General features: G+C 40.7%; 1 pseudogene; it reads left to right on the top strand.

Annotated features, from left to right (window-relative positions):
* Positions 1-1599: 1599 nt before the first annotated feature.
* LOC104990317 overlaps positions 1600-25365 on the top strand; it is a 32955-nt pseudogene continuing 9189 nt past the window's right edge.

The raw sequence follows: 25365 nt of genomic DNA, 5'->3' as shown, positions 1-25365 counted from the left end.
AGATCTGGTCCCATCACTTCATGGGAAATAGATGGGGAAACAGTGGAAACAGTGTCAGACTTTATTTTTTGGGGCTCCAAAATCACTGCAGGTGGTGATTGCAGCCATGAAATTAAAAGACGCTTACTCCTTGGAAGGAAAGTTATGACCAACCTAGATAGCATATTGAAAAGCAGGGATATTACTTTGCCAACAAAGGTCCGTCTAGTCAAGGCTATGGTTTTTCCAGTGGTCATGTATGGATGTGAAAGTTGGACGGTGAAGAAGGCTGAGCACTGAAGAATTGATGCTTTTGAACTGTGGTGTTGGAGAAGACTCTTGAGAGTCCCTTGGACTGCAAGGAGATCCAACCAGTCCATTCTGAAGGAGATCAGCCCTGGGATTTCTTTGGAAGGAATGATGCTAAAGCTGAAACTCCAGTACTTTGGCCACCTCATGCGAAGAGTTGACTCATTGGAAAAGACTCTGATGCTGGGAGGATTGGGGGCAGGAGGAGAAGGGGACAACAGAGGATGAGATGGCTGGATGGCATCACTGACTCAATGGACGTGAGTCTGGGTGAACTCCGGGAGATGGTGATGGACAGGGAGGCCTGGCATGCTGTGATTCATGAGGTCGCAAAGAGTCGGACACGACTGAGTGACTGAACTGAACTGAACTGAAACTTAATGTCTAAAACACTATTGTGCTGTGCTTAGTTGCTCAGTCATGTCCAACTCTTTATGACCTCATGGACTGTAGCCCACCAGACTCCTCTATCCATGGGGATTCTCCAGGCAAGATACTGGAGTGGGTTGCCATGCCCTCCTCCAGGGGATCTTCCCAACCCAGGGATCAAACCCAGGTCTCCTGCATTGCAGTCACATTCTTTAGCATCTGAGTCACCAGGGAAGCCCATAAACACTATTAACACTTATTATCTCACAGTTTCTGTGGGTCAGAAATTCAGCAGCTACTTGGCTCAGTCCTTCTGGCCAGAGGTCTCTGATGAGATTGCAGTCATCCAAAGGCGTACCCTAGGGTTAGAGGATCCATTTCTAAGATAACTTAATTCAGTGGTGCTTGTTGTTAACAAAAGGCCTTAGTTACTCCCTGTGTGGGCCTCTCCCCCAAGCTACTTGAGCATTCTCACAACACAGTAGCTGGCCTTCCCCAGAAAGAGCAAGGTAGAAGCTTCAATGGTTCATATGGCCCAGCCCCAGAAGTCACATACCATCTCAACAATACAGTACTGATTACAAAGGTCAGCCCTTCTCATTGTACTGGTCATTATGAGAGGGGACTACACCAACTGATAAATGCCAGAAGGCCAGTGTAACTGGGGGGCCACTTTAGAGGCTAGCTACCACTGTCTATAACACATCTGCAAATTTTTCTTAATACTTAAAATATACTGACTAATGGATCACAAGTAAGAAATTATTTATGAGTTGTTTGATTATAATTTCCACAGTAGACCTTATGGAAACACTTAAATGTTCTTACATGTGTTTTTACAAACTTACTTGCCTTTAATGACATACATTTTCATAGAAGACAGCCACAGAATTTAATCATAAAGCTAGGTTTACCAGATGCACAGGGCTTCATGGGGCATGGATGTCAGCAGCCTTCATACCAGACTGGCTGACAGACAGAGCAGAAGTCAATCAAAATGATCCAATGGGTCCTAAAGGAGAATGACCAGCTGATCTGCTATATCCTGAGTATCAGAACAAAAGCCTGGCAAACAAGTGAACCCAGTACCAGCATGTGTTACATAGAAATCTCATTTATTTGGCTACCATCACAGATGCCAACCCAACCAGTGCTTCAAAAGCAATGGCTGTTATGAGGAGTCATTGAATGTAATTATTTCCTATGAAGTAGAGACAGAATCTTTACCATCTCAACTGCTTAGAACATAAATGGAACTTCTGTGACTCTTTAAAAAAAATGTGAAGAAAGCCACTGAATTAACTATGCTCAGTGTAAATATTTATTTTAATAATTAAATTCCCTTAAAAATAAAAAATCTAGGTTTATTATGTGTAAGGATTCTGATCTTATTCCTTCCCTACCTAAGAGCACATATTGGCTGTCTTCTATGTACTCTTTCTTTCCTTCCCCATACACCAGGCTCCAATTTATGAGACCTTCTCAATATTTCCTAAAAGCACTAATCTTTCATGCATTGTACTGTGCTGTCTGCTCAGAAGGTCTTTCTATTTCCACCCAAGAAACTTGCTCACACTTCAAAGATCCATCTCACATATCACCTCCTCAGTGAAATTTCATGTGTGTGATAGAGAAATTCTTGGTTTTTTTCTACCAGTAGTTTTGTCTCAGCATTGTCACTTTGTCTCAGCATTGTCACTTTGTTGAGACGTGCTAGTTATTTGTATCCTTGCCAGTCTTCCTACTAATTTATGAACTTTTCCAAGACAGGAACCATTTTTGGGTCCTTGTTGACTAGTACTGTGCCCTGCGTAACTCACCAAATACTTCTTCAGTTCGGTTCAGTTCAGTTGCTCAGTCGTGTCTGACTCTTTGCGACTCCATGGACTGCAGCATGCCAGGCCTCCCTGTCCATCACCAACTCCCAGAGTTTACCCAAATTCATGACCATAGAGTCAGTGATGCCATCCAGCCGTCTCATCCTCTGTCGTCCCCTTCTCCTCCTGCCCCCAATCCCTCCCAGCATCTGGGTCTTTTCAAATGAGTCAGCTCTTCGCATGAGGTGGCCAAAGTATTGGAGTTTCAGCCTCAACATCAGTCCTTCCAATGAACACCCAGGACTGATCTTTAGGATGGACTGGTTGGATCTCCTTGTTAGCTTGGGATAATAGACCATCAGGTTCTCTTCCTTGTTCATTGCAGTGATGCTTACTTTACCACTATGTGGCAGCAAACTACAGAAGTATTTTTGGCTTTCAATAAGGAGTTCGGCCAGGATGAATGCTCACCAAATGTCGATAGTGATTTTTCTGGGGGTGAAATTACAGGGGGCATTCACTTACCAAGTTGTTTATTTCAGCACTGTTTGAATGATAGTGTATTTTTTCATGTGGACTACAGAATTCATCCAGAAAGATACATAAAATAAATATTTACAAATAGATTGTAGGTTATTAACTTCCTATCCAGAAGTATGTTAGAAAAGCTTGTCAGCTCAGTTTAAATAATATGCTTATTTTGAAATACAACATTCAAATAGAATATTATTTTGTTTATAAAAATTGCTCGTTATTATGTTTTTAAAACTCATATTGATGCATATAACTTTTTTTACATAAATCACATATTTAAGCTTTAAAAGAAAATTTCAGTGAGTATGTAAAAATTAGGTGGCTCAGTGGTAAAGAATCCACTTGCCAATGCAGGAGATGGGGGTTTTATCCCTGGGTCAGGAAGATCCCATGGAGAAAGAAATGGCAACCCACTCCAGTATTCTTACAGAGGACAGAGGAGCCTAGAGGGCTAGAGTCCATGGGGTTGCAAAAGAGTCGAACATGACTTAGCAACTAAACAACAACAAAATCTCTTCAGAGGAGCAAACTTGTAGATACCTACCACTGTTTCTTTGGGACATCTGGAGAAGAAATCTCTAGGACAAGAAGGGATGGAAAGCTTGATTTAAATTTTAAGAGAGTAGGACTCAGCTGGGTCCTGTGAGGGGAGAAAACAAAGTTTGTAAAACAGAATTTCTTGGAAAAGGTAAAGATTGTGTTTTTTTAAAAACTATAGTTGATTTACAATATTAATTTTAAGAGTGCAGAAAAGTGATTGATTCAGTTATACGTACATATTCTTTTCCAGATTCTTCTCTGTATAGGTCATTATAAGGAATTGAATATAGTCCCTTGTGCTATACAGTAAGTTCTTGTTGTTTATCCATTTTGTATAGAGTAGTGTGTATTTGTTAATCCTACATTCCTAATTTACTCCTCCCCCCTTCCCCTTTGGTAGTTATAAATTTGTTTTCTTTGTCCATAGGTCTGTTTTATGAATAACTTCGCTTGTATTATTTTTTAGATTCCATATGTAAGTGATATTATATAATATTTGACTTTGTCTTACTTCACTCAGTATGATATTCTCTAGATCCATCCATGTTGCTGCAAATGGCAATATTTCACTTTTTATGGCCAAGTATTATTCCATTGTGTGTACACACATACACCACATCTTCTTTGTGTATTCATCTGTCAGTAGACACTTAGGCTGCTTCCATATACCTGTGTACTATTCCGTATTCATATTTCCTGTGTCTAGAATGAGAATCCTCGGACAAGTTCTTTCAGCCGTGAGGACAGAAATTGACTAGTTTGGGGTAATGTTTTGGAGATATATTGTTCAATACTCCAAATACCCTTTTTCAGCTGTTCTACTTGTGGAACATAGTAGAAAAGTACCTTTGAAAGGAAATTAAATGGTGTTAAAAAATGACTAGGAGGCCCAGTCAATAGAACTCAGGGCAGGCTGATTGAATACAGCAGGAGGTGAGAGAGAAAAATTGGAGATGATTTCTAGGATTCTGGTTCGAGTGAATACACTGTAGTGGTCCTATTCCTCTGGAAGGACTGAGTTGAAAGCCTGCAGAATAGCTGCTTGGAGCATTTTGGGGTATGAGTAAATATAGTTATGTTCTATAAATAAAGGGCAGAGAGGGAACCAGAGTTACTCAGCAGGGTTGGGAATAGAATGCACTGTGTGGTAGACATGGCTGTAAGTCATATGCAACTAGCAAATACCTTTTTGGGCTTCCCTTGTAGCTCAGCTGGTTAAAAAAAAAAAAATCCGCCTGCAATGCGGGAGACCTGGGTTAGATTCCTGCATTGGGAAGATCCCCTAGAGAAGGGAAAGGCTACCCACTCCAGTATTCTGGCCTGAAGAAATCCATGGACTGAATAGTCCATGGGGTCACAAAGAGTCGGACACGACTGAGCAACTTTTACTTTACTTGAAATATAGTTAACACTCTTGCCCCTTTCAGGCAAAGCCCAGTTCACTTCTGTGGGCACTTCTGTTAGAAAATCTACAAAATAGGGCCATTCATCTTTATTTTAAAATATCATGCAAAATAGTGTCTCCTTTCAACTGAATGCTCCACCCTAGTGTCTCATGGTACCAATTCTCTGGCCACACACTAATCTCAGCACTTACAGCCTACTTTGCCTAGAGTTACGTTGCCAGAGCTTTTGCCTTCTTTGGTCAGAATTGGCTTAGCACATGGTGATGCTCTCCCTGCCCTTGAGAGGAGGGACTTGAGCAAGGAGAGACCAGGGAAGGTCAGGTCTATAATAGTAACATCCAGCATTAATGGGCACTCAACACAAGCCACACCTCTTCTCAGCCCTTCGCAGAGGATAGCTCTCTTAATCTTTATACAAATGTATTAATATCAGCTAATTACTGTCTCCATTGTGCAAATGAGAAAACTGACTTTTCTTGAGGTTAAGAGAAAGGATTGAGTCAGAGACACAAGTGTGACGCTTTACCACTGTTTCTCATCTGTTTTATCATCTTTTAATAATAGCTAGTTTCCCTTATATGCAGAGTACATCATGAGAAACGCTGGGCTGGATGAAGCACAAGATGGAATCAAGATTGCCGGGAGAAATATCAATAACCTCAGATATGCAGATGACACCACTGTTATGGCAGAAAGTGAAGAGGAGCTAAAAAGCCTCTTGATGAAAGTGAAAGTGGAGAGTGAAAAAGTTGGTTTAAAGCTCAACATTCAGAAAACTAAGATCATGGCATCTGGTCCCATCACTTCATGGGAAATAGATGGGGAAACATTGGAAACAGTGTCAGACTTTGTTTTTTTGGGCTCCAAAATCACTGCAGATGGTGACTGCAGCCATGAAATTAAAAGACGCTTACTCCTTGGAAGGAAAGTTATGACCAACCTAGATAGCATATTCAAAAGCAGAGACATTACTTTGCCAGCAAAGGTCCATCTAGTCAAGGCTGTGGTTTTTCCAGTGGTCATGTATGGATGTGAGAGTTGGACTGTGAAGAAGGCTGAGCACTGAAGAATTGATGCTTTTGAACTGTGGTGTTGGAGAAGACTCTTGAGAGTCCCTTGGACTGCAAGGAGATCCAACCAGTCCATTCTGAAGGAGATCAGCCCTGGGATTTCTTTGGAAGGAATGATGCTAAAGCTGAAACTCCAGTACTTTGGCCACCTCGTGCGAAGAGCTGACTCACTGGAGGAGACTCTGATGCTGGGAGGGATTGGGGGCAGGAGGAGAAGGGGACGACAGAGGATGGGATGGCTGGATGGCATCACCAACTTGATGGACGTGAGTTTGAGTGAACTCCGGGAGATGGTGATGGACAGGGAGGCGTGGCGTGCTGCGATTCATGGGGTCGCAAAGAGTCGGATACGACTGAGCAGCTGAACTGAACTGAATTGAGTTTCCTACATTGCTGTGATAAATAAATGAGATTACACATGGGAAGTGCCTATCTGGGTTTTTGGAACAGAAAACATGTTCAATAAATGGTCTATTATTTTTTCCCCACTCACACTTGATGGTCAACCACAAGCCCTCTTGGGCTCACTACTGCTGCTGCTGCTGCTAAGTTGCTTCAGTTGCCTCGGACTCTGTGGGACCCCATAGACCGCAGCCCACCAGGCTCCCCCATCCCTGGGATTCTCCAGGCAAGAACACTGGCCTCTCACTTAATTTTCAGCACCCGCAATGGTAGGCTGAACAAAGATTCCCCAAAGATGTCCATGTGGTAATCCTGGGACCTGTGAATATGTTATCTTATGTGGTAAAAGGGACTTTGCAAATGTGATTAAATACAGGATTTTTGAGATGAGATTATTGTGGATTTCCAGGTGACCTCTATCACAAGAGTCCTCATGAGATGGGGGCAGGAGGATTGAAATCAGAAAAAGATGTGCTAACACAAGCAGGGGTTAGCATGACGTGTTCTGAAGATGAAGGGAAGAGCCACGAGCCAAGGAATGCAGGCGGAAAGAAAGAAACAGAAAGACAAGGAACACAACCATGCTGACACCTTGATTTTTAACTCCATAAGACCCATTTCGGGCTTCTGACCTGCAGAACTATAATAAAGTGAGTGTGTGTTGTTTTAAGCTACCAAGCGTATAGTATTTGATATAGAAGCAATAACAAACTAATGTACCCCCTAACTAAAAAAGAGGGTGGAGGCCAGGCTCCGTTTACTTCAGGGTCCAGGCCAGACGCTCTCCAGTGTACTCACCTGGCCCTTGGCCCTCAGCCCCTTAGCTCAGACAGCTGTAGGGCTAGTGAGACTAAAGCCTGTGCTGCTGGGATTTTTGTGTGGTGGTTTTTTTTTCTTTTCTTAATTGAAATAGATTTTGAGGAGAGAAAAGACATGGAGCAGAGAAATATAGAATTGAAAACGAATACAAGTGCAAGCTGTTTTGTTAGTTGTTTTTTAACCACAGCAAACTAGTACAGACAGACCTGATACAAAGCATCACAATAAAGGTTCAAAAATCAAGGTGCTCCCTGAGAAAGGCTGAAAGATTCAGTCTCTGGACTTTGGAATTTAGGCTACAGGCCCTGTTTGGGGGTAGATCCTGGGTACCTAGCACAATCCAAGTTTTCAACCGGATTGGAACAGGAGAATGGCCGCTTGGTCCAGGGGTGGAAGTGGATGCAGTGTTGGCTATCCTGTGCCATATGACCACTGAAGTTCCTCGCCTCGTTGCAGCGCCAGGTGAGGGGTACTTCCTAACAAACTCCTTCTGGTGTGGGGCTGCAGTTCCTCTAGGAGGTATTTCTCCAGCCCACCAGCAGTGCATTCCAGCCGGAGTTCTGCAGATCTCCTAAGCACATGTGCGTTTCATCATGGTTGTCCGGTCTCAGGTGGTTCCTATGGGGCCAGGTCTGGCTGACATCTGCGGTCTCCTGGGGGAGACCTAAGCCTATCCCAAACTTTCCTGGCTTGTGTGGCACTCACCTCTGCCTGTACTCAGAGTTTGGTGTGGGAATGGGTAAATTCAGGCAGTGAGGGTCCATCTCATAACAGCGTGAAATATTTGTCCAAACCCAGCTACCTCTTCCAAGTCTGGTAGCCCACCCAGGTGGGCAGGAGTTGAGGATTCTCAGAAGAAATAAACCATGCTGTCTGCACCCCAGCACGCAAGAAACCTTTGTGCTGTTCTCAGAGGGGGAACAGACCTCAAAGCATCCTACAAGAAAAGGAATTACTGCCCAGCCCAGGAGTCTGGCTTAGACTAGCTCCTCACTACCTATGGGACAACATCAGCCCCCTATACTCAGAGCTGTCCTGTACTAGGGAGGAACGCATGTGCTCCCTTCAACTAGACCCCTTCCCCCAGTTCCAATCATTTTCAAGTATTCCTTAATCCAGACCTTTAGAGCAGGCAGAGCTGGGATTCTCATTTTACTGATGGAGAAGCATTCAAATGGACAAATGACCAGTGTGCAGTGGTGCTGGTACTTAGTCCAGGGCTCCTTCCACTATATTCCAAACTCTCCTTTTTATATGCAAATGAGGCCAACTGTCTCGGTGACACTTTCCTACAAAATGAAACAATGCCATAATAATAAGGTCTTGGGGAATTAATGGTACTAAATGGGTAATTTGGGTTTAATGTTAAATCCTGGAGTAGGTGACCCAGAGCCAGAAAGAGTGGCTTTCTGAGTGTCTGGTGGCCAAACGACAACGTAACTGCAACAACTGGGTATTGATACTATCATCATAGGAAAGCCATGCATGACCCACAGGCTGAGTGAATGATTTGAGTGTGAGCTCTGACTTTTAGGGCCTGAAATGACAAAGATAAAATGTTAAGTCTCCAAATAAAGGTCAGAGGTTTCCGCAATTATTTCTGCTTAGCGTGAAGAACCTCATAGTTTACAGTGAAAGAGCTCCTTTATCCAGTTATTCAACGAATATTTATTAAACGTCTTCTTAAGTCAGTCCCCCAGGAAACAGATTCTAGGCAGAGATTTGTGTAAAGGAAAGTTACTGGCAAGTACTCTTGAGAACAACCCTGGCAAGGGCTTGAGGGAAACAGAACCAGTCAGAAAGTGTTGAACTGCAATGGATTTGCTACAGAGGCCAATCCTACTGGGAGCTCTGGAGTTGTTTGGAAGGGACAGAGCTTCTGTCCTACATTGAGCAGTTATTGGATCAGGTAGTGAGTTGTCTGTCGCAGCTGAGACAAGCCACTCTGAGGGGACAAATGCCTTGGCTCCTACTGTGTTCTGGGCACTGTGCGATGGTCTGTGTTAGTCACTCAGTCATGCCCTACTCTTTGTGACCCTGTGGACTATAGCCCTCCAGGCTCCTCTGTCCATGGAATTCTCCAGGCGAGAATACTGGAGTGGGTAGCTATTCCCTTCTCCAAGTGATCTTCCCGACCCAGAGATGGAACTTGGGTCTCCTGCACTGCAGGCAGATTCTTTGCCATCTGAGCCACAGGGAAGCCCATACCATGGTCTAGTGATATGATATTGAACAAGATAAGGTCTCTGCCTTCAAAGGTAACTATGAGGGCAAAGTTAATAAGCAAAAACATTTTTTAAGAAAAAACCAGGAAATAGAAAATTATCTTGTAGTTAGAAACTGTATCCCATAAACTTAACAAAGAAAAATCCTTGCCTTTTATTGATGGAAATTAAAAGTTTGAAATATTTAGGGTGAAAAATCAATTCACTCTCTGCTGATAAAAAAAAATTGAAGAAGGAATAAAAGTCATCCAGGAACTGTTCTAGAGAAGCTTGCGTAGTAAATGTAATTGAAGCCACAGGAGATTACTTTGGTATTCATCTGTAATGGACGGTGGATCCCTTCAGCCCTGCCCAAGAACGGGTGATGGGCCTTGATCTCTACACTGAGGCCTGCAAGTGGTCTCAGCCACTGGAGAAGAGGCTGCCTTTGCAAGTGGGGTGTGCTGCTGTTGGTACTGATTCAGCTCCTGTCGGCCTGGTGCCCCGACCCAATCCCGTCCTCCCAGCCATCCTCTCCCCTACGCTGTTTTGTCCCTCTTCTTCTTCCACCTGTAGAATCTTTATTTCATCTCAGAGAAAAGTGCTTGCCTGTTATCCCAGTCTGTTACTTATAGCATGACAATAAACTCTGTACTTGAGCCCTTTAGGGCCTAAATATTTGAAATGAACAAAACAATTTCTCGGCCATGAGTTTCAGAAAAATCACGTGGACCTTAAAAAGCTGAAAATTGCCTTCCTTGTCCCCTGGTTGAGCTGTGGTGTCCATTCCCTGAAGCAGGAGGAGTGGAATTGTCCTGGAGTGTTAGGTATGGGCAGAGGACCGTAATAGAGGTACCTGTGGACTGTGCTAAACCCTGTTCAGAGCTTCAGATGCTGGCCTTCAAATGAACATCTCTGGATGCCCTACTTCAAACTATTTCTTTTTGTCTTGTTTCAGAATTCTCCTCAATTCTCCATATAGCTTGTTTCCTAATGAGGATCTTTCTTTCCCTTGAACTCCACTCTCACTCAACTGACTACTCACCAAGTTCTAGATAGTTCCATATTTGCAATAACTGTCCTAATTCAAGACATAGCTAACAACCTCCTTACCCCAGCACCACTGACATTCTGAACCATATCATTTCTTGTTGTGAAGTGTCCTGTGTATGGCAGGGTGTTTAGCAGCATCCCTGGTCACGACCCACTAGGTGTCAGTAGAACCTTAGTGGTGACAATTAATCTCTCTGTACTAGTCCTGAGCTGGGCCATGTTGTAGGCAAAAGGAAAAATGTGTGCCCTGCGTACACTTCTCAAAATGCCCTCTCATATTTTGAACTAAGTGCAAAAAGTTAAAGTTATACAATAACAAGAAAACTGAATTTACTCTTTGCTAAGGTGAAATTTGAAGGGAAAAAAAAAACCTGAAAACCATTCCAGAGATACTTTGCAGAGCCCAGTACAAAATGAAAAGACAGGGCCCCTTCTTAAATTATGAAGATTTCCAAGATACTGACAGCAGAACAGTGAACAATTGGGGAGCCCTCTCTAAGTGTAGGGTCCCTCTGCATGTGAGGCCCCGTTCACCTGCACACTGTTCCCATACCCTTGAAGCCAGACCCGAACCCCACATTACCCAATCAGCCTGTTGGGAAATATCACAGCTGTGTGGGCCCTGGGAACCCCAAGCAGATTGGAAACAACTGTTTCCATTGCACAATAATACAGAGCCCTAAAACAAACAACACTGAATTTTTGGCATTCATTTTTATTTTTTCAAAATGTTACATTAATTTAACATATTATTTATCTTGGGTTCTGAAGATTTTAGCACCCTCTTAAATTTTGTACCTGAGGTGAGTTTCTTCTTAATCTCAGCCCCGCTCTAGGCTTTGTCAAATGTTCCCTGAGGGCTCAGCAAGTAAAGAATCTGCCTGAGACACAGGAGACACAGATTCCGTCCCTGAGTTGGGAAGATCCCCTGAAGGAGAGCGTGGCAACCCACTCTAGTATTCTTGCCAGGAAAATCCCATGAACAGAGGAGCCTGGTGGGCTCCGTGGGGTCACAAAGTGTCAGACACAACTGAAGTGACTGAGCACACACTCACCGGCTGATTTAGAGCAGTAAGTCTTAAACTTTGGCCTGGATCAAAATCACCTGCAGGGCTAGTTTGACCACAGATTGCTGGGTCCCAATCTCAGAGTTTTTGATTCAGTAGGTCAGGAGTGGGGCCTGAGAATTGGCATTTCTGAGTTGTCAGGTAATGCTGAAGTTGCTGGTCCAGGGCACGTGCAGAACCACTACTTTCGAGCCTTCCTTTCTGTCATGCCAGTGAGAATGATATTTCCAAAATCCAAGGCACTTCTCTGCCTAAAACTCTTCAGTGGTCTCCATGCCCTACAGAATACAATACATGCTATTTGCATGGCATATATTACTTCGATGGTCCCCCTGCTGTGCCTCTTACACAATTCTCTAGTAATACAGGACTGGATAACTCTTATTAAGTGAAAGTGAAAGTGAAGTCGCTCAGTAGTGCCCGACTCTTTGCGACCCCATGGATAGTAGCCTGCGCCAAGCTCCTCTGTCCATGGGATTTTCAAGGCAAGAGTACTGGTGTGGGTTGCCATTTCCTTCTCCAGGGAATCTTCCCAACCCAGGGATCGAACCCAGGTCTCTCACATTGTAGACAGACGCTTTACCGTTTGAGCCACCAGGAAAGTAATTCTTATTAAGTATCCTTTAATACTCAAATCAGCTCTCATCTTTATAAGCCTCTAGATTGAGTTATGTGTTTTTTCTGTCTTCTCATTGAACATTTTGTGTACCTCTTCGTTAGTACTGAGCTTTATATAAACTAAAGTCTACCCCATCAGAGAGCAGAATCCTGGAGGACTGGAATTATCTTTATTCCTCTAGTCCCTGCTCTGTGCTGTGCTTAGTCATTCAGTCGTGTCCAACTCTTTGTGATCCCATGGACTGCAGCCCACCAGGTTCCTCTGTCTATGGGTAAGAATACTGGAGTGGGTTTCCATGCCCTCCTTCAGGGGATCTTACCAACCCAGGGATTGAATCCAGGTCCACCGCATTGCAGGTAGATTCTTTACCATCTGAGTCACCAGAGAAGCCTTGCTATAGTCTGCTGCAAACAAGTGCTCCAACAGCATCTAAAGAACCAAGCTGGACTTACCCAAATGCTGTTCTGTTATGGTGGAGTAAAACAAAGAGGAAAAGGCTACCACCTCGAGTGACAGCTAGAGATTCAAGTGCACAGGCAAGCACAACGGAGTCACAAGAGTCTTGAGGTTTAAGAGTCTGGCAAACAGTTTTCTAAATGTCTATAAGAGTCGAATTTTTTTTTAGTGGAGAATCAACCCTTAATGGATAATTGGTTACCTCTAGATCCTATTGATAGCAATTCCATATAAACTATGAAAGAGAGGAGCTAGGGAAAAACATTTGAAACGTTGGTTAGAACCAGTAAGAAACACAGTCAGAAAGAAAGAGCAGCAGTAGAATAGAATGATCTAGAATGACAAGGATAGGAAAAAAAAGCCCACAAGAGAAAATATTCTTAGATCCAGAGGAAAAGTTTTTTTTCCCCACTAAAAGGTAATTTTTATAATGTTAAACTTCTTTAATGATATCTATTACATTGAATGTATTTCAAGAAATCTCTTGACTTCATTGCTTTAAAATAAGCTTAAGAATAATTTTATAATATAAAAGATCAACACTGAACTTCAAAGTACAGAGCTACCATATGAATCAATTTAAGTGAAACTTGTTTGGATAGTTGGCTCTTGAGGTCATGGAAAAAGGATAGGAAAATGAAGTTCATAGTACCTCAAAGGAAAAAGTGATCTGCAATCCAACATGGAAAATGTTAGATGTGTTCTGGGACAAAGTAAACCAAAATTCTGACTTAAAGTTATTACCATCAAACTTAAAGAAGGAAGCCACATGGCAGTGCTTCAGATTTCAATAGTATCTCTGAGAAAGTGTATTTGTATTATATTCCCAATATACTGATTTCAATCATACACCTTTGGTGTTTTCCACACCTTTTTAAATACACACTCTTTTGTTAGGGAAATTTGAATATAACCTACCTCATTGGAAATCATGATTGTATGTTTCTGGAATAAGACTGTGCTTCAAGGAAGGATTTACTACCCAGGCTGCTGGGAATTCAGTGACCAGACAGTGTCCAGCTGACACTCCCATCAAGGTTTCCTGAAACGGTTTGCCACACCCGAGCTCACATCCTTCCATCTGAGTATTGATCAACTGATGGCATTCTTAGTATATGTGTGGTCTTTGAGGGACAACTCTGACTGGGGCTGTTTGTGTTCTCTCAGACTCCCCCTGGCATTTCCTGAGCCTTAGTGGAGCCTATGTCAGAGTTCTTACTCCAATCCTACATCGTCCCCTTTTCAGCCAAAAGTTGGTCCCTAATAGATATGCATGTCAAGCTCCATCTCAGCTTCTGCTTTCGTAAAACTAACTGCAGAGTTCCAAAGAATAGCAAGGAGAGATAAGAAAGCCTTCCTAAGTGATCAATGCAAAGAAATAGAGGAAAACAATAGAATGGAAAAGACTAGAGATCTCTTCAAGAAAATTAGAGATACCAAGGGAATATTTCATGCAAAGATGGGCACAATAAAGGACAGAAATGGTATGGACCTAAGAGAAGCAGAAGATATTAAGAAGAGGTGGCAAGAATACACAGAAGAACTATGCAAAAATGATCTTCATGACCCAGATAATCACGATGGTGTGATCACTCACCTAGAGCCAGACATCCTGGAATGTGAAGTCAAGTGGGCCTTAGGAAGCATCACTACAAACAAAGCTAGGGCAGGTGATATAAAGCCAGTTGAGTTATTTCAAATCCTAAAAGATGATGCTGTGAAAGTGCTGCACTCAATATGCCAGCAAATTTGGAAAACTCAGCAGGGGCCACAGGATTGGAAAAGGTCAGTTTTCGATTCCAATCCCAAAGAAAGGCAATGCCAAAGAATGCTCAAACTACCACACAATTGCATTCATCTCACATGCTAGGAAAGTAATGCTCAAAATTCTCCAAGCCAGGCTTCAACAATATGTGAACCGTGAACTTCCACATGTTCAAGCTGGATTTAGAAAAGGCAGAGAAACCAGAGATCAAATTGCCAACATTCGTTGGATCATAGAAAAAGCAAGAGAGTTCCAGAAAAACATCTATTCATGCTTTACTGACTATGCCAAAACCTTTGACTGTGTGGATCATAACAAACTGTGGAAAATTCTGAGAGATGGGAATACCAGACCACCTGACCTTCCTCCTGAGAAATCTGTATATAGGTCAAGAAGCAACAATTAGAACTGGGCATAAAACAACAGACTGGTTCCAAATAGGAAAAGGAGTACGTCAAGGCTGTATATTGTCACCCTGCTTACTTAAGTTCTATGCAGAGTACCTCATGCAAAATGCTGGACTGGATGAAGCACAAGCTGGCATCAAGATTGCTGGGAGAAATATCAATAACCTCAGATATGCAGATGACATCACACTTATGGCACAAAGCAAAGAAGAACTAAAGAGCCTCTTGATGAAAGTGATAGAGGAGAGTGAAAAAGTTGGCTTAAAACTCAACATTCAGAAAACTAAGATCATGGCATCCGGTCCCATCACTTCATGGGAAATAGATGGGGAAACAATGGAAACAGTGACAGACTTTTATATTTTTGGGCTCCAAAATCACTGCAGATGGTGACTGCAGCCATGAAATTGCTTGCTCCTTGGAAGAAAAGTTATGACCAACCTAAACAGCATATTAAAAAGAAGAGACATTATTTTGCCAACAAAGTCCATCTAGTCAAAGCTTTGTTTTTTGCAGTAGTCATGTATGGATGTGAGAGTTGGACTATAAAGAAAGCTGAGCACTGAAGAATTGATGCTTTTGAACTGTGGTGTTGGAGAAGACTCTTGAGAGTCCCTTGGACTGCAAGGAGATCCAACCAGTCCATCCTAAAGGAAGTCAGTCCTGAATATTCATTGGAAGAAGTGATGTTGAAGCTGAAACTCCAATATTTTGGCCACCAATGAAAAGCTGACTCATTTGAAAAGACCCTGATGCTGGGAATGACTGAAGGTGGGAGGAGAAGGGGACAACAAGGATGAGATTGTTGGATGGCATCATCAACTCAAGGGACATGAGTTTGAGTAAGCTGTGGGAGTTGGTGATGGACAGGGAAGCCTGGTGGACCGCAGTCCACGGGGTCGCAAAGAGTTGGACAAGACTGAGGTATTGAACTGAACTGAATAGGTATGCATGTCAAGCTCCATCTCAGCTTTTGCTTTTGTAAAACTAAGTGGATGATGTGAAGAGCAGACTCATTGGAGAAGACCCTGATGCTGGGAAAGATTGAAGGCAGGAGGAGAAGGAGGCAACAGAGGATGAGGTGGTTGGATGGGATCATCAACTCAATGGACATGAGTTGAGCAAATCCCGGGAGATAGTGAAGGACAGAGAAGCCTGGCATGCTGCAGTCCATGGGGTCGCAAAGAATCGCATTGAACTGAGCAACTGAACAACAACAAGTAGAGACAAATATTAACCAGCTTATGGAAGAAGACACATTTGTGGTTCTTCACCTCCTTACTACTCAAACAAGAGTTAGAAGATGATAGATATAATAGATTAAAAACTATCTACGTCTATGTCTATATTTATATGTTTCTACTCTGCAGTCATTATTTTCATATTTTCTGTTCTCTAAGAAATTCCATCTAATACTGAAGAAAAATGTTGGTAAGGCAAGGCTAGAATAGAGGAAACACTGGTTTTAGTGATGGGACAAAGAAGCAAGTGGCTACATCGGCTTTTGTGAGACAGAAGAAGATACATAGCAAAAGGTTTTTCAGACTGTAAAGGTGATTAAGCTATAAATGGGGTGGCATTCCAGACTTTCCCAACGCAGGGGACAACACGGTGCGAGTTCTTGAACACGTGGAACGATCGGCACCTTTGGTATAAGTCTTTAATCTGCCACAGCCTCTCTCACTTTCAGTCTTTCTGTAGACCCGTCTCTGCGTATAACACTCTTGACTCTATTAATGTTTCACCTGGGTTAACTCCTTGTCTTTCATGTCTTTGTTAGGACATTACTTCCACCAGGCATTCTTTCTCCACTCCCTGAAGACTGGCTGGATGAGTCTGCTGCACAGATCTATAGTATCTAGTACTTCCCCCGATGCAGCATTTACTACACTGTGCTCTAATTGCCAGTTTACTAGTCAGTTCCCCTCTGAGTGGACCATAACCACTTTGAAGGCAAAGGTTAGTCACTGTTCATCACCAGATCTCAACATACTGCCTGAAAGATAAAACTTACTATTTGTTTGATGAATAAATGAATGCTGCTAAGTGCAATGGACTTAGGAAGGCATATTTCATTTATTGAATAAATACTTATTTGTGTCCATCATACACTAGATATTTCTAGGCACTGGAAATAAACAAAATGAAACAACAAAGGCCCTCATAGAGCTTACATTCTACTGGGAAAAACAGACAATAGACAAGCTGCTAAATATAAAGCAGGATGGGGAAGAAGAAGTTTCTTATTTCATATAGGGTGGTTAGGGAAGACCTCATTCATAAGGTTATATTTGAACAAAGTCCCAGGAAAATGAGGAAATGAACTATAAATATTTGGCAAATAAGATATGCATTGGAAAAATCAGCAGCAGTTCTTCTTAAAATTACCCTATGAATCTCAGTTCTACATCATGGTTAATTTCTCTTAGCTATTGTGAATAATGTCATGAGGGGTTTTTGTGAAACTTTCACTTTTATTGTGGCTATCTCTTTAGGTACTAGCAAAGCATCTCAAGGTTCTTTTTTCACAGTCCGTTTTGTGAGGATTCTTGTAATGCTTAGGAAATTCCTTTGTTTCTAAAGCCTTTTGAAATCATAGACTAACCCAAACAATACCCACTCTCAGTACAAATATTTTATCTTTCATTAACAGGCATTGGCAAGAACAATTAATATGGCCATCTGAACTGGTTTAATTTCTATGAGAAGGTCAAATCTCAAGGGTAAATTCATGGCTGTAATAGAATAGCCCACTTGGCAATTTTTAGTTTTTCTTTTTAGGTATGAGGTATTACATAATTAAATCAAGAATATTCAAGAGCAGCAGTCCCCGACCTTTTTGACACCCGGAACCAGTTTCATGGAAGACAATTTTTCCATGGACCGATGGTGGGGTAGGGTGGGGATGGTTTCAGGATGATTCAAGTCCATTGCATTTATTGTGCACTTTATTTCTATTTTTATTACATCAACTCCACCTCAGATCATCAGGTGATAGATTCTTTGGGGTCCCCTGCTCAAGAGTCTTTATAAGGCCAATAAAAGACATGAAGAGTTCCCTGATAGGGGTTAAGTAATCACAGGGTTCTCTTTTTTCAGGTAAAAGGAGGAAATGTCTGTGTTAGTGTTGCCAAAACAACTGTATTTTATAAAGATTAGAAGACAAGTTGAAAAGTGATGAGTATTTTCTGTCAATGGAAGAATCTATCCAGCACAAGAAGTACTAAGGTTAGTGAAAATCTTAAAATCAGTTAAAAGTTTTTACACATTTTACTATTGTTGTCACACTTTTGGACAAGGCGACTATGTTTTGGCTACTCAGTGAAATGCTAAAATGAGCAATATCTCTCAAGATTACCATATATTTGCATTAATACCACTAGTTATTCAGACTTTGTATAAACAAAAAGGAAAATAGGAATTGTGAATCTAGAATCCTGGAAACACATTTTGATAGGCAGTTTTTCTACCTGTCTTTGCTCTTATACATGAGCATGTTGTTTTGTTTTTTTCTTAAACCTGAAAACTGCTCAATCATAAAAACTATTTGTATTTAAGAAAGATAGTTTACTTAAGTATAATTTGCCTAAGAAGATAAACTCTCTGTCCTTTTTTGGATATAATTTTATTTATTTATTTTGGCTCTGTTGGGTCTTCGTTGCTGCATGTGGGCTTTCTCTAGTTGTGGCGAGAAGGGGCCACTCTGTAGTCTCAGTGTATGGGCTTCTCCTTGCAGGGTCTTCTCTTGTTGCAGAGCATGGACTCTAGGGCACGCAGGCTTCAGTAGTTACAGCACGTGGGCTCAGTACTTGGGCTCCCAGGCTCTAGTACACAGGCTCAACAGTCGTAGCACATGGGCTTAGTCACTCCTCGGCACGTGAAATATTCCCAGACCAGGGGTCAAACCCATGTCGCCTGCATTGGCAGACAGATTCTTAACCAGTGGACCGCCAGGGAAATATTTTCATAAATATCTAAAGACAAAGCAACTTGCAGCAAAGTTGTAAAAACATAGCAATAAGCAACAATGTTTGCTAGGAATTCAACTTTTTTCAACAGTAAAAACTCTTGAAAAATGATTTAAAACTATGTCAAGAAGCACTGCTGCTGCTGCTGCTAAGTCACTTCAGCCGTGTCCGACTCTGTGCTAAAAGTTAGCAAAACAATTTTCTTACCTTCACTGATCTGTTCATAAAATAACTTGTTAATTTTACAGAAAAAGGATCCAAATTCTATTTTTATTCCTGTGTGTGTTTTTATGTAACAATTTGCAGTAAAGAACGTATTGATATGGCTTAATTATCATCATTATGTAGTCGCTCAGTTGTGTCCTACTCTTTGTGACCCTGTGGACTGTAGCCCGCCGGGCTCCTCTGTCCATGGGGATTCTCCAGGCAAGAATACTGGAGTGGGTTGCCAGTTCCTTCTCCAGGGATCTTCCTGACCCAGGGATCAAACCCGCGTCTCCCACACTGCAGGCAGATTCTTTACCATCTGAGCCACCGGGGATGTCTTAACATGTGTGTATATATATAACAGATATAAAAATATATAATACCACATACATAAACAGACAAACAAATATAAAAATGGATATTAATTTGAAGCCTTTAACTATAGTTTTAAAATATAATTAACTTAGTATAGGGTAGATAAAAAATGTATATAGCTTAGTAAATTTGCCATCTGAACAAACTTTCCTTTTTTTTTTCATTTTTAAAATTTTTATATTTTTTGGCTGTGCTGCACTGCTTGTAGGATCTCAGTTACCAAGCCCAAAATTGAACCCACGCCTTTGGCAGTGAAAGCATGGACTCTTAACCATCGGACTGCCAAGGAATTCTCTAACTTTCTTATTAAAAACCAAAAAGTGATATACATTATTATTGTATATCAGTAATAAAGAGATATATATTATTGTATCTAGTGTAATTAAACATTCATATTAATTGCCATATTTAACCAGAGTAAACAGATTTTCTTTTATTCAGACACAAAAGAAAACTAGAAAGTTGAAAACCAAAATGTTTCTCTCCTTTAGTACTTACTTCATGTAATTCTAACAAATCTGAGAGGCAAAAATAATTAAGTTGTGTGTGTAATATCATTTAAATGTACTTGCAAATTTTGTTACTCTATTGTCAATTTAAATAACAAGGTAACAAATTGTGTTTAGTGACCAATTTTTCTGTTTCTTTTTTTAGGAACTGTCTCTGCATCCAAAGATTATTTATTAATTAACTTAGTCATTTGTCTAAGGTTTTAAAGTTAGTTAAAGATCTGGAAATCATAATTTAGTTAGCACATTAAATCCTATGATTTGCAACATTAAATCCTTACAATCTGTAGCATTGTGAGAATTTCATAAAATTAAACCCTTTGAACATTCACTATCATTTCAATTAGTTGAAAACAATTTTACATATATAATTTTTTACTTAAAGCAAGTTATAGAAACAGTGGTAATTTATTTAATTCATAAAACCAATGTAGGAAATTTAAGATGTTTGAATCACAAGAAATGTGATTAAATGGTATTATTTGAACCAAACTGTTTGGCTGACGTTATTTTTTTATATGGTAAACTAATTTTTAAAGATTCAATCATGACAAAAAAATCTTTCATCTTAAAGTTTAATGTTTTTCTTCCTGTCTTGTAGCTGTTATGCAGGCTAATCTGTAAATATATGTTTTAGTGTTAACAAAGAGAAACACAGTTTAAAGCTTTTTTCTTTCCTTCAGATATTTTTGACTGCTTGCCTGGACTAGATCCCCCTAGAGTGAGCACATAACAGCTGATCAGTTTTTAAAATTGATTAATCTTTAAAGTTTCCCAAGAGAAGGAAAAAAAGAGGAAAAGAAAAAAATGTGAGGGAGCTGGTGTCCGATAAATACAAAAATCTTTTTTTAAAAAAAGCAAATCATGTTCCTTCTGCAAGGAGAGGAAGAAAATTTAGATATAGAAAAATACATCTGATGATATACCCACAAAAGAGTGATATGCAGGTGATTTTGACATAACTTGAATCATTGAAAATTTTTACCAAGGAATAAATTAGAAGTTAGATATCATTAATCTCTAAATTATTTTTTAAAAAAATGGAGGGGGGAATATTTCTTAGGTGAGAAAAACTTCTTTCTTTTTTAGACAGACAATCTCCTTAAGAAAATTTCTTCTTTTTTTTGTTCTGAGGCACTTCTCAAATGAAAAACCTTGTTCATGTCAAAAGTTCCCTTGATTGGCGACTGCATTCCAAAATGTCCCTGATGAAACTTTGCCAGTTAGAAAGTCAAGTGCACAAGTTTGCATGTAAAAAGAAAGCAAAAAGGTAGCAGGCGTTTAGCCTGGAAGAGGTGCAGTTTTGTACTGAGCAACCCCCCTGAGAATGGAATGCTCGTAAGGACGGTGCTTGGCTAACTGTGTCTCCAGAGCTTGGCCAAAGGCCAGCTGTAGCTAATCCAGAGCTGAACTGAGTCTCCTGATTCGCTGCTGATGAAATTAAACACAGCAGTTCTCAGGGAAACAAAGACAGATGAGGGAGTCCTTATAAGGTCTGTAAAGGTAACCCATGGAAAAGTTTATTCAAACTTTTCAAGCTGGGCTGTGGAGACCTTTGAACGCCTTAGTCCTCGAGACTTGCTCAAGATGAACCTCTGTCTACAAATATGAAATTGTTCTTTGAAAAAGCTAATTCTGTTCTCTCTGCAAGGAGAGGGAAGAAAGTTTAGATCCTCTCTCTGTGGGGTTTTCCTTTTACAAACAACTCTCAAAATGCTTGTCAAGCAGAAGCAGGCGTTGGCTAGAAAATAATTTCACCAAAGAACAATACAAAACTGGTTAGGTTTAAAAAAAAAAAATCTTAAGGGAGCTCATTCCTACGAAAACAAAATAAACCCAACACTGAAGGGCTTCAGTGAAATACTAGAGTTTAATTTAGTACGCGCAGGTAGAGAGACAGGGCTCTCAGATGCACACAGGACTATTGGGTTGGAGGTCCTGTGCATGGTGGTCAGGGCTTCCTCTGGGTCTCAGTGGAATATCTACTTTTGTCACCTCCCTCCGGCCAGAGACCACCAGGAACACACTTGCAGGTAAAAAAGCGGGGTTTATTACTTATTGCAGCTAAGATAGACACACACCATGAGGAACCATGATGTCTCAGTAAGTGGGTGTAAAGAGATAAAAGGAAGTGGGTATAAAACAAATAAGGCAAATATATGAATAAAGTGATAATAGCTAAGTCCATATGAGTTTTTTCTATACTATTTTTATTCCTACAAATCTTATGTTTTTAAGTAAAAACTCAAAGAGAATAATAAATCAACTTAGGCTTCAGTTTGGAGAAGGCAATGGCAACCCACTCCAGTACTCTTGGCTGGAAAATCCCATGGACGGAGGAGCCTGGTAGGCTGCAGTCCATGGGGTCGCTAAGAGTTGGACACGACTGAGCGACTTCACTTTCACTTTTCACTTTCATGCATTGGAGAAGGAAATGGCAACCCACTCCAGTGTTCTTGCCTGGAGAATCCCAGGGACGGGGGAGCCTGGTGGGCTGCCGTCTATGGGGTCGCACAGAGTCAGACATGACTGAAGCAACTTAGCAGCAGCAGCAGCAGCAGCAGGCTTCAGTTTTGTTGTTGTTTAGTCCCTAAGTCATGTCTGACTCTTTTGTGACCCCATGGACTGTAGCCCGCCAGCTCCTCTGTCCATTGGATTTTCCAGGCAAGAATACTAGATGTGGGTCGAACCCACATCTCCTGCATTGTCAGGCAGATTCTTTACCACTGAGCCACCAGGGAGGCCCACTGAAAGTTATACTAAAAGTTAAATTTAACTAGATGTCAACTAAGCCCTTTCAATGTCTTGAGCTGTAGATCGGTCTGCCCAATCTCCTTTCCTTGCAGCCCAATTCCCATATCACCCAGTTCCACCCATTCTTCCATAGGAAAAATAAGGCACACCTAAGATTTTTGTGATTTCTCTGCAGGCTGATGGCCTTATGGTCACTTTGCCTCTGGGCTGCTGATTTTCTGTCTTGTTTTGTAAGTATTAGACGTGAAATTTGATCCCATCTTCTTACTTAAGCAAAGCATTTATAAGCCTTGCAGACACTACAGAATATTGGGCTCCTGAGAGAAGCCACAGCATGCATCCCAGAGCAAATAACCTAAAACATAGTAGACTTCCTGTTCTTCAAAAGTCCTTGGCCACATCATCCCTTGGTATTTCTCATTGCCCCTTTACCCTACACCATACCAGCTCTCTGTCATCCTGCCATTTACTTTCATGGCCCCTCTCTTTTCTTTTCTCTCTCAGGAACAAAACCAAAATCCTCTCGTTTTCATATTAGTACTTTCCTAGAACTGACACTTTTGCTTTAGTGGGCTCTTTCCTCAATGGAAAAAAAAAACACCACCAACATTAAAAATGATATTTTACCACTGTGCTAGTATGAAAAGAAGTATATTAATAGTGGTATGTAAGAACATTTCTTTGACCACAAATTTCCTTTTTTCTCTTTGGATTTTAAAATTAAAATATCTTCATGGGCTGTTAAAGGTATTGTGGCCACTGGAAACTTTTGTCTATTCTGCCTAATAGATAAGCTGACCTGGAGGGAAACTAGAAAAAATAAACACTGTCTTCATGATTCAAATTGTAAATATGATATCACCAAAATCGGACATTGTGGTGTTCGTGATATGAAATTTATGAATATAAATAGCAAATATATATTTTAATTTTCAATGCTACCATACATGTAGGTGGTAAGGCAGAGACTGTCCATGCCCCATTCATATGCCTAAAGTGCAAACAACAAAAGAAAAACTCATAAACTGGATATTGTCTAAATTAATTTTTTTTTCTTCTAGAAAGTGAGAAGACAACCCACAGAATTTATGAAAATATTTGCAAATCTATATCTGGTAAGGGACTTGTATCTAGCATATATGTTTTATAATTCAATAATAAAAAGAAAAATAACTCAATTGAAAAATAGGCAAAAGACTTGAACAGATATTTCTCCAAAGAAGCTATACAAATAACCAAAAAGCACATGAAAGGGTGTTCAACATCATTAGTCATTAGAGAAATACAAATCAAAAAGACAATAAGATACTACCCTAGGATGGCTATAATCAAAAAGACAAATAATAGTAAGTAGTAAGTGTTGATAAGAATGCAGACAGAGTGTATTCTCATTCACTGATGGTGGGGATGTAAAATCCTGCGACCACTTTGCAAACAGACTGGCAGTTCCTTAAAAGGTTAAACTTAAAGTTACCAAATGATCCAGCAATTCCAGAGCCAAGAAAGAAAAAGTGTTAATTGGTCAGTCGTGTCCGACTCTTTGAGACTCCATGAACTGTACCCCACCAGGCTCCTCTGTCCATGAGATTTTCCAGGCAGGAATACTAGAGTGGGTTGCCATTCCCTTCTCCAGGGGATCTTCCCAACTCAGTGCCAAGAGTTACTGTAATTCTTCCAATAGAACTGAATACCTAAGTCTACACTAAAACTTGTACACAGATGTTCACAGCAGCACTATCCCTAATAACCAAAACATGGAAACAACCCAAGTGTCCACCATCAGGTGAATGGACAAACAAAACGTGATATATTCTACTCAATGGAATAGGAGTTAGCTGTAAAAGGAATATATTGCTGATACATTCTATAGCATAGATAAATCTTAAAAACATTATGCTAAGTGAAAAAGACCAATCACAAAAGATAACATAGTTTATGGTTCCATTTATATGAAATGCCCAGAATAAGCAAATCTACAGGAGCAGAAAGTGGCTTAGTAGTTGCCTAGCTCTGGTGCGGGGAGGGGAGGTGATGGCTAAAGGGTATTGAGTTTCTTTTTGGGATGATGAAAATATTGTAGAATTGATTATGGTGATGGTGTACTGAATTGTACACTTTTAATAGGTGAATTATACAGTATGTGAATTGTATCTCAATAAAGCTGTTATTTAAACGTTCTCCAAAAGATTATTAGGAAGACAGGAAAGTATTGAAGCAGTTATGTTCTTTCTATACTAGTAAAGAATTGGAAATAAACTAATTGTACAAAAAAAGAGAAAATGTTCCCAGTAAAATCTTAAGTGTAATAGGTAAAAAGTGTGAATTCAGCATAATTTTTATAAGGGAATATCATTAAGGGAAAAGAGTGTATTATAGAAAAAAGGACTGGTGGTAGACAGTGGGTAATTTTAGATTTCTTTGTTATATCTTTTTATATTTTCCAATGAAAATTAATTTATATTTCTTTTATAATCAGGAAGCAATATAAGACAAAAGTGACTATCAGATCAGATCAGATCAGTCGCTCAGTCGTGTCTGACTCTTTGCGACCCCATGAATCGCAGCACGCCAGGCCTCCCTGTCCATCACCAACTCCCGGAGTTCACTCAGACTCACGTCCATTGAGTCAGTGATGCCATCCAGCCATCTCATCCTCTGTCGTCCCCTTCTTCTCCTGCCCCCAATCCCTCCCAGCATCAGAGTCTTTTCCAATGAGTCAACTCTTCGCATAAGGTA

The sequence above is a fragment of the Bison bison genome, unplaced genomic scaffold (assembly GCF_000754665.1).
Source record: "Bison bison bison isolate TAMUID 2011002044 unplaced genomic scaffold, Bison_UMD1.0 scf7180017864177, whole genome shotgun sequence".
NCBI classification, from domain to species: Eukaryota; Metazoa; Chordata; class Mammalia; order Artiodactyla; family Bovidae; genus Bison; species Bison bison.
This window is presented reverse-complemented; position numbering and strand designations above follow the sequence as displayed.